Source organism: Hippopotamus amphibius, chromosome 4 (genome assembly GCF_030028045.1).
Source record: "Hippopotamus amphibius kiboko isolate mHipAmp2 chromosome 4, mHipAmp2.hap2, whole genome shotgun sequence".
In the NCBI taxonomy this organism is placed as follows: Eukaryota; Metazoa; Chordata; class Mammalia; order Artiodactyla; family Hippopotamidae; genus Hippopotamus; species Hippopotamus amphibius.
The window spans coordinates 92,059,644-92,076,694 of NC_080189.1; the positions used below are offsets into that span (position 1 = coordinate 92,059,644).

The 17,051-nt window shown below is 36.4% G+C and overlaps 1 protein-coding gene across 1 annotated transcript in view; it reads left to right on the forward strand.

The window, feature by feature from the left end:
* The first annotated feature begins 11,326 nt into the window (after positions 1–11,326).
* Positions 11,327–17,051, forward strand: part of LOC130852256 (platelet glycoprotein 4-like) — a 53,541-nt gene continuing 47,816 nt past the window's right edge. The window contains exons 1-2 of the mRNA XM_057733142.1: positions 11,327–11,361; positions 16,784–16,864. The gene's annotated coding sequence lies outside the window, so the exon portion shown is untranslated. The remainder of the gene's footprint in view (positions 11,362–16,783; positions 16,865–17,051) is intronic.

The following is a 17,051-nucleotide window of genomic DNA, read 5'->3' on the forward strand; positions in this document are numbered from 1 at the left end:
ATGATACAGTCAAAGTGCTCAAAACAAAACAAAACACAAAAAACCAAAAAACTTCCAACCAAGAATACTCTACCTGGAAAAATTATCATTCAAAATTGAAAATCCTAAAGACGCTGCTACTAGAAAACTACTAGAGCTCCTCAATGAATTCATTAAAGTTTCAGAATACAAAATTAATATACACAGGTACTTGCCTGGTGGCACAGTGGTTAAGAATCTGCCTGCTAATGTAGGGGACATGGGTTTGAGCTCTGGTTGTGGAAGATCCCACATGCTGCTGAGCAACTAAGCCCATGTGCCACAACTACTGAGCCTGCACACCAGAGCCTGCAAGCCACAACTGTTGAGCCCATGTGCCACAACTACTGAAGCCCATGGCCCTAGAGCCCATCCTCTACAAGATAAGCCACTGCAAGAAGAGCCCATGCACTGCAATGAAGAGTAGCCCCCACTTGCCACAACTAGAGAAAGCCTGCACACAGCAATGAAGACCCAATGCAGCCAATAAATAAAAATAAGTGAATAAGTAAAATTTAAAAAAAAAATTAACATACATTCACTCCCTCTTGCAAGAGCACCAGAATTACAACTAACTGCTGAACAACCATCGACAGAAAGACACTGGAACTCACCAAAAAAGATACCCCACATTCAGTGACAAAGGAGAAGCCACAATGAGACAGCAGGAGGGGAGCAACTGTATTAAAATCAAATCCCATAACCACTGGGTGGGCGACTCACACACTGGAAAACAGTTATACCACAGAAGTCCACCCACTAAAGTGATGGTTCTGAGCCCCATGTCAGGCTTCCCAATCTGGGTGTCTGGCAATGGGAGGAGGAATCCCGAGAGAATCAGACTTTGAAAGCCAGCAGGATTTGATTGCAGGACCTCCACAGGACTGGGGGAAAGACTTCACTCTTGGAGGGCAGAAAAAAATAGTGTGCACACCAGGACCCAGGGAGAAGGAGCAGTGACCCCATAGGAGACTGAACCAGACCTACTTGCTGGTGTTGGAGGGTTGCCGGCAGAGGTGGGGGGCAGTTCTGGCTCACTGCAGGGACAGGGACACTGGATTCTGGAAAGGGGTTCTGGTGGCAGGGGTTCTGGAAAGTGCTCATTGGCATGAGCCCTCCCAGAGTCTGCCATGAGCCCCACCAAAGAGCCTGTAAGCTCCAGTGCTGGGTAGCCTCAGGCCAGACAACCAACAGGGTAGGAACACAGTCCCACCCATTGGCAGACAAGTGGATTAAAGTTTTACTGAGCTCCACCCACCAAAGCGGATTAAAGTTTTACTGAGCTCAACCCACCCAGCCCTACCCACCATCAGTCCCTCCCATCAGGAAGCATGCACAAACCTCCCAGATAGCTTCCTCCACAAGAGGGCAGACAGCAGTATCAGTATTTCGTTCTGTGGAACTGAAAACCACAGCCACAGAAAGAGAAAATGAAAAAGCAGAGGACTTTCTACCAGATGAAGGGACAAGATAGAGCCCCAGAAAAACAACTAAATGAAGTGCAGATAGGCACCCTCCCAGAAAAAGAATTCAGAATAATGATGGTGAAATGATTGGGGACCTTGAAAAAAGACTGAATGCAAAGATCAAAAAGATGCAAGAAAAGTTTACCAAAGACCTAGAAGAATTAAAGAACAAACAAACAGAGATAAGCAACACAATAACTGAAATGAAAAATACACTAGAAGGAACCAATAGCAGGTTAACTGCAGCAGAAGGGTAAATAAGTGACATGGAAGACAGAATGGTGGTAATCACTGATGCAGAAAATAATAAAGGAAAAAGAATGAAAAGAAACGAAGACAGCCTGAGAGACCTCTGGGAAAACTTTAAACACACCAACATTAGCATTATAGGGGTTCCAGAAGGAGAAGAGAGAGAGAAAGGACCCAAGAAAATATCGGAAGAGATTATAGTCAAAACTTCTCTAACATGGGAAAGAAAATAGCCACCCAAGTCCAGGAAGCACAGAGAGTCTCAGACAGGATAAACCCAAGGAGAAACAAGCCAAGACACATAGTAGTCAAATTGACAAAAATTAAAGACAGAGAAAAGTTATTAAAAGCAACAAGGGAAAAATGATGACATACAAGGGAACTCCCATAAGGGTAACAGCTGATTTCTCAGCAGAAACTCTGCAAGCCAGAAGGGAGTGGCATGATATATTTCAAGTGATGAACGAGAAGAACCTACAACCAAGAATACTCTACCCAGCAAGGATCTCATTCAGATTCAATGGAGAAATCAAAAGCTTTACAGACAAGCAACAGCTAAGAGAATTCAGCACCACCACACCAGCCCTACAACAAATGCTAAAGGAACTTTTCTAAGCAGGAAACGTAAGAGGTGAAAAGGACCTACAAAAACAACAACAAAACAATTAAGAAAGTGGTGATAGGAACATGCATATTGATAATTACCTTGAATGCAAATGGACTAAAGGCACCAACCAAAAGACACAGACTGGCTGAATGGATACAAAACAAGACCCATATATATGCTGTCTACAAGAGACCTAGGGACACATACAGATGGAAAGTGAGGGGATGGAAAAAGATATTCCATGCAAATGGAAATCAAAAGAAAGCTGGAGTAGCGATACTCATATCAGATAAAATAGACTTCAAAATAAAAAATGTTACAAGAGACAGGAAAGGACACTACATAAAGATCAAGGGATCCATCCAAGAAGAGGTGATAACAATTATAAATATATAAGCACCCAATATAGGAGCCCCTCAATACATAAGGCAAATGCTAACAACTATGAAAGAGGAAATGGACAGTAACACAATCATAGTGGGGGACTTTAACACACCACTTACCCCAATGGACAGATCATCCACACAGAAAATTAATAAGGAAAAATGGGCTTTAAATGACACAATAAACCAGCTAGATATAATAGATATCTATAGGACATTACATCCAAAAACAGCAGATTACATGTTCTTCTCAAGTGCACATGGAACATTCTCCAAGATAGATCACATTTTGGGTCACAAATCAAGCGTTGGTAAATTTAAGAAAATTGAAATCACATCAAGCATCTTTTCCAACCACAATGCTATGAGTTTAGAAATCAATTACAAGAAAAAAACTGTAAAGAACATAAACATATGAAGGCTAAACAATATGGTAATAAATAACCAAGAGATCACTGAAGAAATCAAAGAGGAAATCCAAAAATACTTAGAGACAAATGACAATGAAAACACAATGATCCAAAACCTAAGGGATGCAGCAAAGGCAGTTCTAAGAGGGAAGTTTATAGCAATACAATACTACCTCAAGAAACAAGAAAAATCCCAAATAAACAATCTAACCTTACACCTAAAGAAACTAGAGAAAGAAGAGCAAACAAAACCCAAAGTTAGTGGATGGAGAGAAATCATAAAGATCAGATCAGAAATAAATGAAATAGAGACAAAGAAAACAATAGCAAAAATCAACAGAACTATAAGCTAGTTCTTTGAGAAGATAAATAAAATTGATAAATCTCTAGAAAGACTCATCAAGAAAAAGAGGGAGAGGACTCAAATCAGTAAAATTAGAAAGGAAACAGGAGAAGTTACAATGGACACTGCAGAAATAAAAACACCATAAGAGACTACTACAAGCAGCTATATGCCAACAAAATGGACAACCTGGAAGAAATGGACAGATTCTTAGAAAGGTATAAGCTTCCAAGACTGAATGAGGAAGAAAGAGAAAATATGAACAGACCAGCCACAATTAATGAAATTGAAACTGTGATTAGAAATCTCCCAACAGTCACGGGAGGGAGGGGATATGGGGATATATGTATAAATACAGCTGATTCACTTTGGTGTATCTCAAAAACTGGTACAAGAGTGTAAAGCAATTATATTCCAATGAAGAGCTTTAAAAAAATAAAAAAAATAAAAAATCTCCCAACAAACAAAAGTCCAGGATCAGATGGATTCACAGGTGAATTTTATCAAGCAATTAGAGACGAGCTAACACCCATCTTTCTCAAACTCTTCCAAAACACTGCAGAGGAAGGAACATTCCCAAACTCATTTTATGAGGCCACCATCACCCTGATACCAAAACCAGACAAACATACTACAAAAAAAGAAAATTACAGACCAATAACACTGATGAATTTAAATGCAAAAATCCTCAACAAAATACTAGCCAACACAATCCAAAAACACATTAAAAGGATCTTACACCATGATCAAGTAGGGTTTATCCCTGGAATGCAAGGATTCTTCAATATATGCAAACCAATCAATGTGATACACCATATTAACAAACTGAAGGATAAAAACCACATGATCATCTCAATAGAGGCAGAAAAACAATTTGACAAAATTCAACACCCATTTATGATAAAAACTCTCCAGAAGGTGGGCATAGAGGGAAGCTAGCTCAACATAATAAAGGCCATATATGACAAACCCACAGCAAACATCAATCTCAATGGTGAAAAACTGCAAGCATTCCCTCTAAGATCAGGAACAAGACAAGGATGTCCACTCTCGCCACTACTATTCCACTCTCGCCACTACTATTCAACAGAGTTTTGGAAGTCTTTGCCACAGCAATCAGAGAAGAAAAAGAAATAAAAAGAATGCAAACTGTAAAAGAAGAAGTAAAACTGTCACTGATTGCAGATGACATGATACTATACACAGAAAATCCTAAAGATGCCACCAGAAAACTACTTGACCTAATCAATGAATTTGGTAAAGTTGCAGGATACAAAATGAACACACAGAAATCTCTTGCATTTCTGTACACTAACAATGAAAGATCAGAAAGAGAAATTAAGGAAACAATCCCATTCACCATTGTAACAAAAAGAATAAAATACCAAGAACAAACCTAACCAAGGAGGGCTTCCTAGGTGGCGCAGTGGTTAAGAATCCACCTGCCAATGCAGGGGACACGGGTTCGATCCCTGCTCTAGGAAGATCCCACATGCCGCGGAGCAAAAAAGCCTGTGTGCCACAACCATTAAGCCTGCACTTTAGAGCCCGTGAGCCACAACTATTGAGCCCATGTGCTGCAACTACTGAAGCCCACATGCCTAGAGCCCATGCTCCACAACAAAAGAAGCCACGGCAATGAGGAACCTGTACACCACAACGAAGAGTAGCCCCCACTCACCGCAACTAAAGAAAGCCTGTGCACAGCAAAAAAACGAAAAAAGACCCAACACAGCCAATTAAATTAATTAATTTAAAAAAAAAGTTTCCTAATGAGCAAATTATCAGTTTAAAAAAAAAAAAACCTAACCAAGGAGGTAAAAGACCTGTAACTCAGAAAACTATAAGGCATTCATGTAAGAAATCAAAGATGACACAAACAGATGGAGAGATATACCATGTTCTTGGAATGGAGGAATCAACATTGTGAAAATGACTATACTACCAAAGCAATTTACAGATTCAATGCAATCCTTATCAAATTACCAATGGCATTTTTCACAGAACTAGAACAAGAAATTTTACAATTTGTATGGAAATGCACAAGACCCTGAATAGCCAAAGCAATCTTGAGAAGGAAAGATGGAGTTGGTGGAATCAGGCTTCCTGACTTCAAACTATACTACAAGGCTACAGTGATCAAGACAGTATGGTAGTGGCACAAAAACAGAAATATAGATCATTGGAACAGGATAGAAAGCCCAGAGATAAACTATGGTCCACTAATCTATGACAAAGGAGGCAAAGATATACAATGGAGAAAAGGCAGCCTCTTCAATAAGTGGTGCTGGGAAAACTGGACAACTACATGTAAAAGAATGAAAGTAGAACACTGCTTAACACCATACAGAAAAATAAACTCAAAATGGATTACAGACCTAAATGTAAGGCCAGACACTATTAAACTCCTAGAGGAAAACATAGGAAGAACACTCTTTGACACAGATCACAGCAAGATCTTTTTTGATCCACCCTCTAGAGTAATGGAAATAAAAACAAAAGTAAATAAGTGGGACCTAACAAAACTTCAAAGCTTCTGCATAGCAAAGGATACTATAAGCAAAACAAAAAGGCAACTCTCAGAATGGGAGAAAATATTTGCAAACGAATCAACAGACAAAGGATTAATCCCCAAAATATATAAACAGTTCATCCAGCTCAATATCAAAAAAACAAACAACCCAATCAAAAAAGGGCAGAAGACCTAAGTAGGCATTTCTCCAAAGAAGACATATGGATGGCCAAGAGGCATATGAAAAGCTGCTGAACATCACTAATTATTAGAGAAATGCAAATCAAAACTACACTGAGGTATCACCTCACACGGGTGAGAATGGGCATCATCAGAAAATCTACAAACAGTAAATACTGGAGAGGGTGTGGAGAAAAGGGAATGCTCTTGCACTGTTGGTGGGAATGTAAATTGATACAGCCGCTATGGAGAACAGTATGGAGGTTACTTGAAAAACTAAAAATAGAGTTACAATATGACCCAGCAATCCCACTCCTGGGCATATACCCAGAGAACACCATAATTCAAAAAGACATATGCATTCCAGTGTTCATTGTAGCACTATTTACAATAGCCAGGACATGGAAGCAACCTAAATGTCCATCAACAGATGAACGAAGAAAAAGATGTGGTACATATATACAATGGAATATTACTCAGCTGTAAAAAGCAATGAAACTGAGACATTTTTAGAGAGATGGATGGACCTAGAGACTGTCATACAGTGAAGTGAGTCAGAAAGAGAAAAACAAATATCATATATTAACACATATACCAGAATATAGAAAAATGGTACAAATCAACCAGTTTGCTAGGCAGAAATAGAGACACAGATGTAGAGAACAAACATATGGGCATCAAGTGGGGCAAGCAGGGAGGGTTGGGGTGGAATGAATTGGGATATTGGGATACCAAATTGAACACTCTAAATATATGCAGTTTATTTTATGTTAACTGTATCTCAATAAAAGTTCTTAAAAAAAAAAGAGAATGAAATATTCCATTTGCAGCAACATGGATGAACCTAGAGATTATCATACTGAGAGAAGTAAGTCATACAGAGAAAGACAAATTTTATATGATATTGCTTATATGAGGAATCTTACAAAAAAGATACAAATGAACTTATTTACAAAAAAGGAATAGACTCACAGACATAGAAAACAAACTTATGGTTACCAAAGGGGAAATGGGGGAGGAATAAACTGGGAATTTGGGATTAATAGATACACACTAGCATATATAAAATAGATAACAAGGTTCCAGTGTGTAGCACAAGGAACTATATTCAATATCTTGTAATAACCTATAATGGCAAAGAATCTGAAAAAGAGTGTGTGTGTGTGTATGTGTGTGTGTGTGTGTGTGTGTGTATAACTAAATCATTTTGCTGTAAACCTGAAACACCATAAATCACCTACACTTCAATAAAAAAATAAAAAAATAAAAATAAATTTTAAAAAAATCAGAAAAAAGAAAATAGATGGTAAAAAACTAAAGGAATAAATTACCATTAAACCAGCCTTATAAGAAATGTTAAAGGGATTTGTTTTAGATGAAAAATGGGTTCTAATTAGTAACAAGAGAACATATGAAAATATAAACCTCACTGGTAAAGGTAAATATTTACTAAAGGTAATATGAAGGTTAACTCAAAAGTATAACTAACTATAATAATTACTTAAGAGATTTACAAGATTAAAACATGTAAATTTGACATCAAAAACAAAATCTGTGGGAGAATAAAAATGTAGAGCTTTAAAATGTATTCGAACATAAGTAGTTATGAACTTAAAATAGACTGTTAGAAATGTGTTATATGTAAGCCTTTATGTGCATGTTATAATGTTGTTGTGTAAGATTAATGAGAACCACAAGCAGAAACCTGTAATAGATGCACATAAGATAAAAGAATATAAGCACACCACAAAAAATGTTATGAAACCAAAGGGGGAAGACAACAAGAGAAGAAAAGAACACAGAGAAAGTATAAAACAGCCAAATGACAATTTACAAAATGGCAATAAGAACATATATATCAATAACTACTTTAAATTCTCCAAGCAAAAGACAAAGATTGGCTGAATGGACTTTTTAAAAAGATGCATGTATCTACTGCTCTCAGAAGACTCATTTCAGATGTAAGAATGTATATAGACTGAAAGTTAAGGGACAGAAAATTATTTTTCATGCAAATGGAACCAAAAGAAAACTGGGGTAGTTATGTCAGACAGAAAAGGCTTTTAACAAAGACAGTAATAAAAGAAAGAGGAGAGCACTGCAAAATGATAACAGGGCCAATCTAATAAAAAGATGTAACATTTGTACATATTTATGCACCCAATATAGAAGCACAAAATATATAAAGCAAATATTAATAGACCTATAGCGAGAAATAGTCAGGAATACAATAGTAGTAGGAGACTTTAATACTTTAATATAGATCACAGCATCTGTGAGTTGATTGTCTTGTAACTCATATACTTCTCCTCTGTCAAAATTAGTAGCCCTGGAAAAATTATTCAAATTAATCAATTTATGGAAAGAGCTGAAAGTTTATTACCACATTGTACTATTATATCCTGGATTTGAATTTATCCTACTTACAAGCTAGTAAGTTAGCCTAAATTGTTCACCGATGTTGGCAAAAGATACATGATACTCCTGGGCCAAAGACGAAGGACATTTGTTATAGCTCAGTAAAAAGCACAAGTCAGTTCCCCTGGACCTCAAGTCTCGCAGGAGAGAGGCACCAAGGTCAAATGGATGCTGTGCACATAGTGAGACTGTACTGCAGCTCAGGAAGACTGAATTTCAGGGATCCACCACTTCCACAGCAAGCAGTAAGCAAGGCCTCTTATGGTTTGGGGGCAGTGAGACATTACATCATTCCTCCAGGTTCACCACTGCGAACATAAGCCCAAGTAAAGGCTCATGTAACAAGCAGTTAGGGCCTTTCATTCTTGGCAAACCCAGCAAGACACATAGGAAAACAAGAAGCCCCATGGCTACGACTTCTTTCAGTTCTCCACCAGGCCCTGCAGTGTGTGATAAGTTAATTTTTCTTTAGTCTTTTTAGCTTTATGATAAAAAAAATTTGGGTTTAACAACACTAAACTGACTTCTTCTGGGGAGGCTTCTCAGAGTTATTAATGTGCTATAAATCTCCAAGAGGAAAAAAAATTAAGTTCTTTTTAATTGAATTACAGTTGACATAATGTTGTGTTACTTTCATGTGTACAGCAAAGTGATTCAGTTATACATACATATTATTTTTCAGATTCCGAGAGGAAAAATTTATTGTTCAGTGTTTCCAAAGTTTTATGACCACAGATTCCTTTTACTTAAGAATAATTACGAATACAAAGTGTGTTTTTCAAAAGTACTGTTGAATGTTGTTATTTTGCTTGCTTCACACAATTTATTTCCTGGTATTTTAAGAAAAATCACTATAATACCCTTCATCTGTGTAGGAATATAAAGTGCCTAGGGCAGAAGGAGATACACATAAAGTGCTCAATGTTTAAAACAGTTGTCTTCCCTGTTCTATGGCTTTCACTGAACATGCTAACCTTAATCATCTGATCATGGTTGTAACTGCATTGTTTTATTAACTTCTTGTACCATATAACACATTCCTGGACAACATAGCTACCATTTGTAAGTGAATGCTAAACATTCCTTCAATTCCCTACTGTAACTTTCTGAAATTCTTCTCTTACTCTTACATGTGCGGTATCTTACTAAAGATTTAATCTTCCTTTACATTCAAAACGCCCTCATTCTGTTGCAAACTTTATCCACCATCTTACAATATTTAGATTACTCTATCATGACATTCAGCAGACACCTATCTGTTAATGCCATGGCAATTTTGCTCATAAAAAGCTGTTAAGGACAGTAACTGGCAGACAGCTGTGGCAGAGACAGTAGTGGCCCCAAATATTTTGTCCACTCCCCTGCATTTCTCAGATCCCTATAATTAAGAGTAGGTATGTAATAAATTCTGGCTGATTGTCCATCGGTGGAAGTGCCATGCAATACTTCCTAAGAAGCTCTGCAGAGCATTCAGGTTCTGGGCACCTGTTACTACACCTGACAGCATGCAGATGAGACAGTGGGTTCCGTCAGCTTGACTTCCTGGGTGACCGCTTCCAAAGCCCCACTTGCTCACAAGTTTGAGGCATGTGTTATGAGAAAGAAATAAACTGTTATTATGTTAAGCCATGGAAATTTTAAGTTATATCATCATAAAAAGAAAACTGGAAGTTTTTAGGGTTCTCTTTGAAGCCACCAAAAGCCTATACTACGTGTTTAATAATCTGGAAACCTTGAAGATCCTTGTATTTGAGAATTAAGATATCCTGTAGTAACGTTTACTAAACGGTAACTGTTAGAACACTAATTCTGGGGTATAATAATATATACTATATGGGAAACTTTGGTCCTCTGGGGAAATATTTGGGAAATAGTGCAAACTAATTAGCCCTCTTAGAGAGTCACTAAACACATAAGCATGATATATGTTCCAAGACACCAATATTCCTTTAATCCAATTTCCTAAACATAAGCATGGAACAGTTTTTTCCATTAAATATCTGGCTAGTAACTTATAGAATTCCAATTTGGGAAAGCCAACATAGAGAAATGTTTGGTACTTCTTTTCAATAGGGCTGCTAAGTGATAGAGGGATTTGCATATTTCATATATTTCAAGAGCTCCAGATAAATGAGTACAACATAAAGAAGAGAAAGAAGACACATGTTGGCTCAAAAAAGAAGCCTCTTTACTCCTAAGAATGTGCTTGGATGGAAATAAAGGAGGACAACACTCAACTTCAGCTGGCAGCAGTCACGCTCCAAATGCGAATAGATTTTTTGAGTGGGTGCCTAAAGCCCCTGAACCTTAACTTCTCAGTCATGAGAAAAATTTCCTGTTACATATAAAATTTTGAAGCAATAAACAAAGGGAAGTACAAGCTGTGCACGTACGCACACACACACAAACATACGTGTGCATATGTGAATGTATATACAAGGGGGAGTCAAAACTTACCTGCATTCTGGCTGTAGAATTTAGAGAAGTTTTAATATAACTGGGGTGCGGATAATTTTTGACTCACCCGTGTGTGTGTGTGTGTGTGTGTGTGTGTGTGTGTGTGTGTGATTCTTTGTTCCTTTCCTCTCCTTAGAGAGTTGACTCAGCTTTGCAAACAAGTCAAGATAAGCTGTGCCAAGATTTTTAGGAGGCCTTTGACATTTACATATTGATCTAGCCCAGCCCACATGAGAACTATCTACATATACAGAAGTGCTCTCACTTTAACCTGTCTTTTACACACAGCTCCTACCATGGCTTCTCTGAAACATATGTGTAAGTTTATTTTATATTTTTGATGCAGTAGGGTTTACTTTCATCCTATGCTTTCATGAATTAGAAGACATGGCTTAAGTCTAAACTTTAATGACTTTGATATTCTGTATTTCATCTTTAATGATGTCCTTGAAATTTTCTTTTAAAAGTGATATAAAAACCTCCGTTTTAATCTCTCAAGCTTTCACTGGCATTAGTGTATTCTGTTATGTCTTGTGCATTTAATATTCTCTCCTTAAAGTATGTACATATTTATTTTTATTCCTTCATGTGAAGCCCCTCCTCACCACATAAAGCAGATAGAAACTGTCATTGGTTTAAATGAACAGGACAGCAGTTGAAAAAATAGATGTTTATATGTGCAAATATACACACACAATCATGTGTGTCACGCATGTGCACAAATATGTGTGTGTAAATCTCCATGATTACCTACCCCAAGGATTAAAGCGATGATACAAACGTTTACCTTATCATTTTACACTGGTAACTTATGTTTCGAGGTGCTTTACAGTGTATGTATTATGGGTCTTTAGAATGAATTGTGTTTTATTTCATCTCCAAATAATTCTATTACTTGCCACATACAGAACATGTTCATTCTCATTCCTCATTTGTTGAATTTAGATATAATTTTCTAACATCAGGTTATTTAAAATTGTTATTCAGTTTGTACGAATGTCTTAGAATATGTAAAGTTGGGTATTGATAAAGAACTCATTTACGTGTGCTTTTTTCTTTCAGAAAAGTATATAGTCTCTTCAGTCAATCTATTTGGGTATAATCCTTGTTTTGGCACATGCTCTCTGTGTGCCCTCAACTAGTTGTCTAAAGAACATAGTAAGGTGGTATGAAAGGTCAACAAGATAACCTCTGTGAAACACTTATTTCAACAACTGGCAGACAGTGAGCCCCCAAAACATGTTAACTCTGTGACCTTATCATCATAATTTATAGGTCTTTGCTTGCCCATACAATCTAGAATTGCAAAGCATATACTAAAATTCTTTTCATTTGTTACACTGTAAAGAAAAAAATGAATCAAACATTATCTACTATATAGAATCTGCATATATCTTTACATTTAAAATCTAAATCCACCCTATGATTTGATCTTCAGCTTCAGGCTGTAGGTAGGCTCTGTATTTATTCTCTTTGACAAGAAGGAAATCAGGAATATGATGACTGTATGCTGCCCAGTTCACAAAACCTATTATTATTAAAAAAGCTGTAGTCAGAATGTGGGCCATGTGATTCCTCTTCTAGAACTCTTATTATGCATCTGTCATCTGCTTTTCAAATATGTTGTAATATTGACAATTACTCAATGTACTTTACTCTTCCTCTTTTACTTCACAAGTGGTAAAGTCCACAAATCAGCTTATTTAGAAATACTGTTCTAAAGGATTTTTTGAAAGCATACAAATGCTGAAGAAAGTCTATTATTTTTTATATTCTTAAAGAAAGCCTTTCAAAGCAGGACACAATACTTAAAAGTGAAAGTTAATGGCATAAAAATGGAAATTTTCAGTAATTTAAAAATAAAGTTTAAAATAGTCAAAAAAAATTTTAAGTATCAAATGCAGGAAGAGCGGCTACTTCATTACTAATTAATAAGGAAAGGACAAACAAACCCACAAGTGAAAAAAGATAAGCAAGTATATTCTCAGAAATATTTTAAAATATAAATGTCAATATACTTAATAGATTAAACTTCACTCAATTAAATATTTACCAATAAAATTAGCACTTTTTAAAAACTTAAAGTTCAGTATAAACCAGTGTGTGTGATGTGTGGAGACAGGCATTTTCACACATCACTGTGTACACGTTCGAGCAGAAATTAGGTAAAACTCTTCCTACCAAAAATAAGTACATATTTTTGACCCAGAAATTTCACTTTTGTTGTTTAGTAGTGCCCAAGCACATAAACAAAATTATAAAAAACATGAATTTTTAGCATCGTTTTTGTAATATCAGAGAACTAGAAAAAAAATCAAAAGTTCCATTAAATAAGATACTGGTCATTTAAAAGACAATACTACATTTATTATGGACTATTTTTCAATAATGGAAAAAGAGTTAACACTATCCATGATATGAGAATATCTCCAAGGCACCTGATAGTAAAAGAGGCAAATTGTAGAAAGTATGATTCAGTGTATATACTAGTCCATATACAAGAGGAAGTCAAAAATTATCCTCACCCTGGCTGTGCGGCCAACAGAGGTTTTCATATAATCGGAGGGAGTGCAGATAGTTTCGGACTCTCTCTTGTACATATGTATATATGTTTAAAATTCTTAAAATTAATTGGGGGGATGAGGACATACCTAACATTGGTCACTTCTGAGGAATAGAACTGCTGGTTGAACGACACTTCTCATTTTATAATTTTTACCTTTCTATAATTTCCCATATTTTTTACTTGTCCATATTACTTTAATAAATTTCCTAAAATAAAAATTTGCTGATGATCACATAACGATCACTTATTAAACAAATACTATATGTTATGGTCTGCACTAAATCCTTCATATTATCACTTTCGACCTTTACACCAATTCTGAGAGGGAGTTATTTCCACTATGACCAAGGGAGGTAAGGTAGTTAGCAACAAGTCACACACTGTAGGAAGGGATGAATTCCCAATTCCAGCTTAGGTCCATTCACTTCCATAGAACATGTCCTTCATCTCAAAGCACTGCCTATTGGTGGTACAAACTAGCAATATAATAACCTCTCATTACTCGTCATTCTCGTGACTTTCAAAATATTATTGTGGTTGTCTCCATTCATTCAACTGATTACCAGCTGTGAGCCTGCTCTGTGCCCTGTGGAATCAGCAGTGCACTAAACAGAGAAGTTCCCGCTCCCACCCTCACCCCCAAAAGAGCCAACATTCTAGCAGATGCAGAACAAAAAAAATCGGTCAAATGTATATCTGATGGAGATATGTAATCTCCAGGAAACAGAGCAGAGAAGGGAGAAAATGGGCCAGGGGATCTATGGAAAGGGAAGCACTTTGTTGCCTCATAATCAGGCCCCTGTCAAGTGTTGCACACAACTCAGCTCAGTTAATTCTTATTATGATGCTCTTACCTCACTTTCTCCATTTTCTAATTAAGAAAATAAGTCCTTAGTTAACTCCTAACCCGCAGTCAATATAGTTAGCAGTGGTAACATCAGGATTCACTTACAGCTGTCCAATTCCAAACCCTAAGTGGTCTTTCAGTGAAAAATTCCCAAAACACTGTGCCTAAGCTGACTTTAGTATGTTGACAGTTTTCGCTTTCATTCCACTAAATTTCTCTAGTGCTATAGTGGATTTACAGAAGGCAAGGTGTACCCTCATATAAAACATACCCTTCAAATACGGCAGTTACATAATCTTTTAAAAATGAAAACCCCAAAATGCATTACTCAGAAATGGGTGCAGCAGTTTTCTGCCTTGTTCAAGGTGAATATTTTGCTCAAAATATAAATACATGGTTGCAGATTTTACTTAGCTCTGCATTTTCTGGGTCTTGTGTGCTAAGTTACTCAGGAACTTTGTCTGTGAGGCTGCACACTTAACAGCTGCCTCTGGGAATGTAAATTTGATTCTTCGGGCTGCTCAGGGGAGGGTGTGACATTTTCCTCTCCAGAGACAGACATTTGGGTGGCCTCAGGCCACTGATGAAACAGTGATCCAAGGAAGTTCAGTGTCAACTGGGCCTGTATTTGACATGTATTATTTCTAAAATAACTTTCTCCAACAGTGTTCATATTTTCATTGTACTTTAACTATCTCTTCAACATATTTAAGATATGCTGTTTAAAATAGCATCTGCACTCCTGTGTCGGGGGGCTGTTTCCGAATTGTCACACTGGAGGGTGTGTGTATGTGTATGTATTTGTGAGAATGAAGGCTGAGAAGGAAATGTATCAAAGCAGCTTAAATACAAGAAAGCAGATATTCTTAATCAAAATAATTATTAAATTAGCCTTTATACTACCTTTTAATTAATACAACAAAGATAAAAGTTCACAATTATAAGGAAATCATCTTTTTAAATTATCTGAAATCTCTTTAAGTTATTCTTTTTAAATGAAAAGCATCAATCATAATAAGATTACACAAGGCCATTTCTACTTTATCTTAATTAAGTGATCATATATTTGAAAAAAAATCCCAATATACCTAAAGACTTTTATAACTATTAATTTTTAAATAACTGTATCTGTAAAAACATCCTGGAAAAAGAAAGTCATGCTCAAGGAGAAAGAGCGCTCTGGATTCCCTTCCAGTTGTACTGCACAGCTGGCGAATGAGAGGCTCCAGCACCAGCCCAGAAGGCACAGCACAAGCAATCCAATGAGGACTGGTCTAAATGTGACCTAATGAACTAAGTGTATTTCTGCCTGTGACTGTCAGGTTGTTGTCTTTGAAGGTTGACTTCGAGGCGTTTATTCAGCTGGTCTGTCTGATAGATGACAATTTAACCTTCTGAAGATTTTGATTTTCCCTGTATGATTCTGAGAATTTCTTTATAAGAATGGGTTTTTAATATGCGGGTTTTCCCCCAAAGTACAAGGCCTTCTATTTTGATTCAATTTTAAAGTAAATGCCTTTCCTTTAAAGTAACTTCAGTATATATATTTTTTTATTAAAAGGTCATTCTAAATAGTAATTCTATTTAAATATTTAATAGTTGTCTTTTTATATAAAGAAATCTAAGAGAAACATAATTTTTTGGTTTTCATAGAAAGATGTTGCTGTGCTCGTAAAACTTCTGTAAAGCTAACAGAAAATAATAAATAGTGACAAATTTCCTGTTGGAGCAATCTGTTGTTTCCCTTTTCAAAATCTGTTTGTCATCCTTGTTGATTGACAGTTTCTAATCGTTTTCAAAATTATTAGCCTCAACACATTTTAGAATAATGAGGCATAGAAAAGTGCATTTTATTTAACTTCATGAAGTGAGTGTTTCAAGCAGGAAAGTTAGACTCTGGTAATTCTTCCCAATCTACACCTTCCACCCTCTAGCCCAGTTTACCATCTGGAATAAGGATTATGTGGTAAAACGGAGTATATTAGAGGTCAGTCAGCAAGTTAGTTCCTTTTGTCTCTCTGGCATCTGATATACCTGGATGGAAAATGGCCAAAAAAAAAAAAGAAAAGAAAAGAAAAAGAAAAAAAGGGTGCTGCAGAGGATCTCAGATACAGGTAATGGGTCCTTACCAGAACATAAAAATAGACCCATAGGAGCCATATCAGTGGTGGGATGTGTGTGGGTTTCTTCCCTTTTTTTTTTTTAAATTCCTCTTGCAACAAACCAGTCACTGGGAGCTGACATCTCTTTTTTTTTTTGCTTCCATAAGCATATTTAAACGCTCACACTTTATGTAATGAGGATTTCAGTGTAGTGTCTTTCTGCAGAATACCATTTGGTCCTACTAAGAACTGACTGTTCAAATGTTGGAGCATTTGATTGAAAAATCCTTCTTAGCCTTTTTAAAGGTGAGTCATAATGTTTTTTTAAATAAAAAGATTTATATCTCCAAAATGATAGGAGATGACACTACTATATAAACACCCTTAAGCAGTCATAGAACAACAACAGCAAACAGGAACTGTTTTCTTGAACTTATTAGGCTTTTTTTAAAAAATTAGATTTGTGTTATTTTCCAAGTTATCAATCATCTTA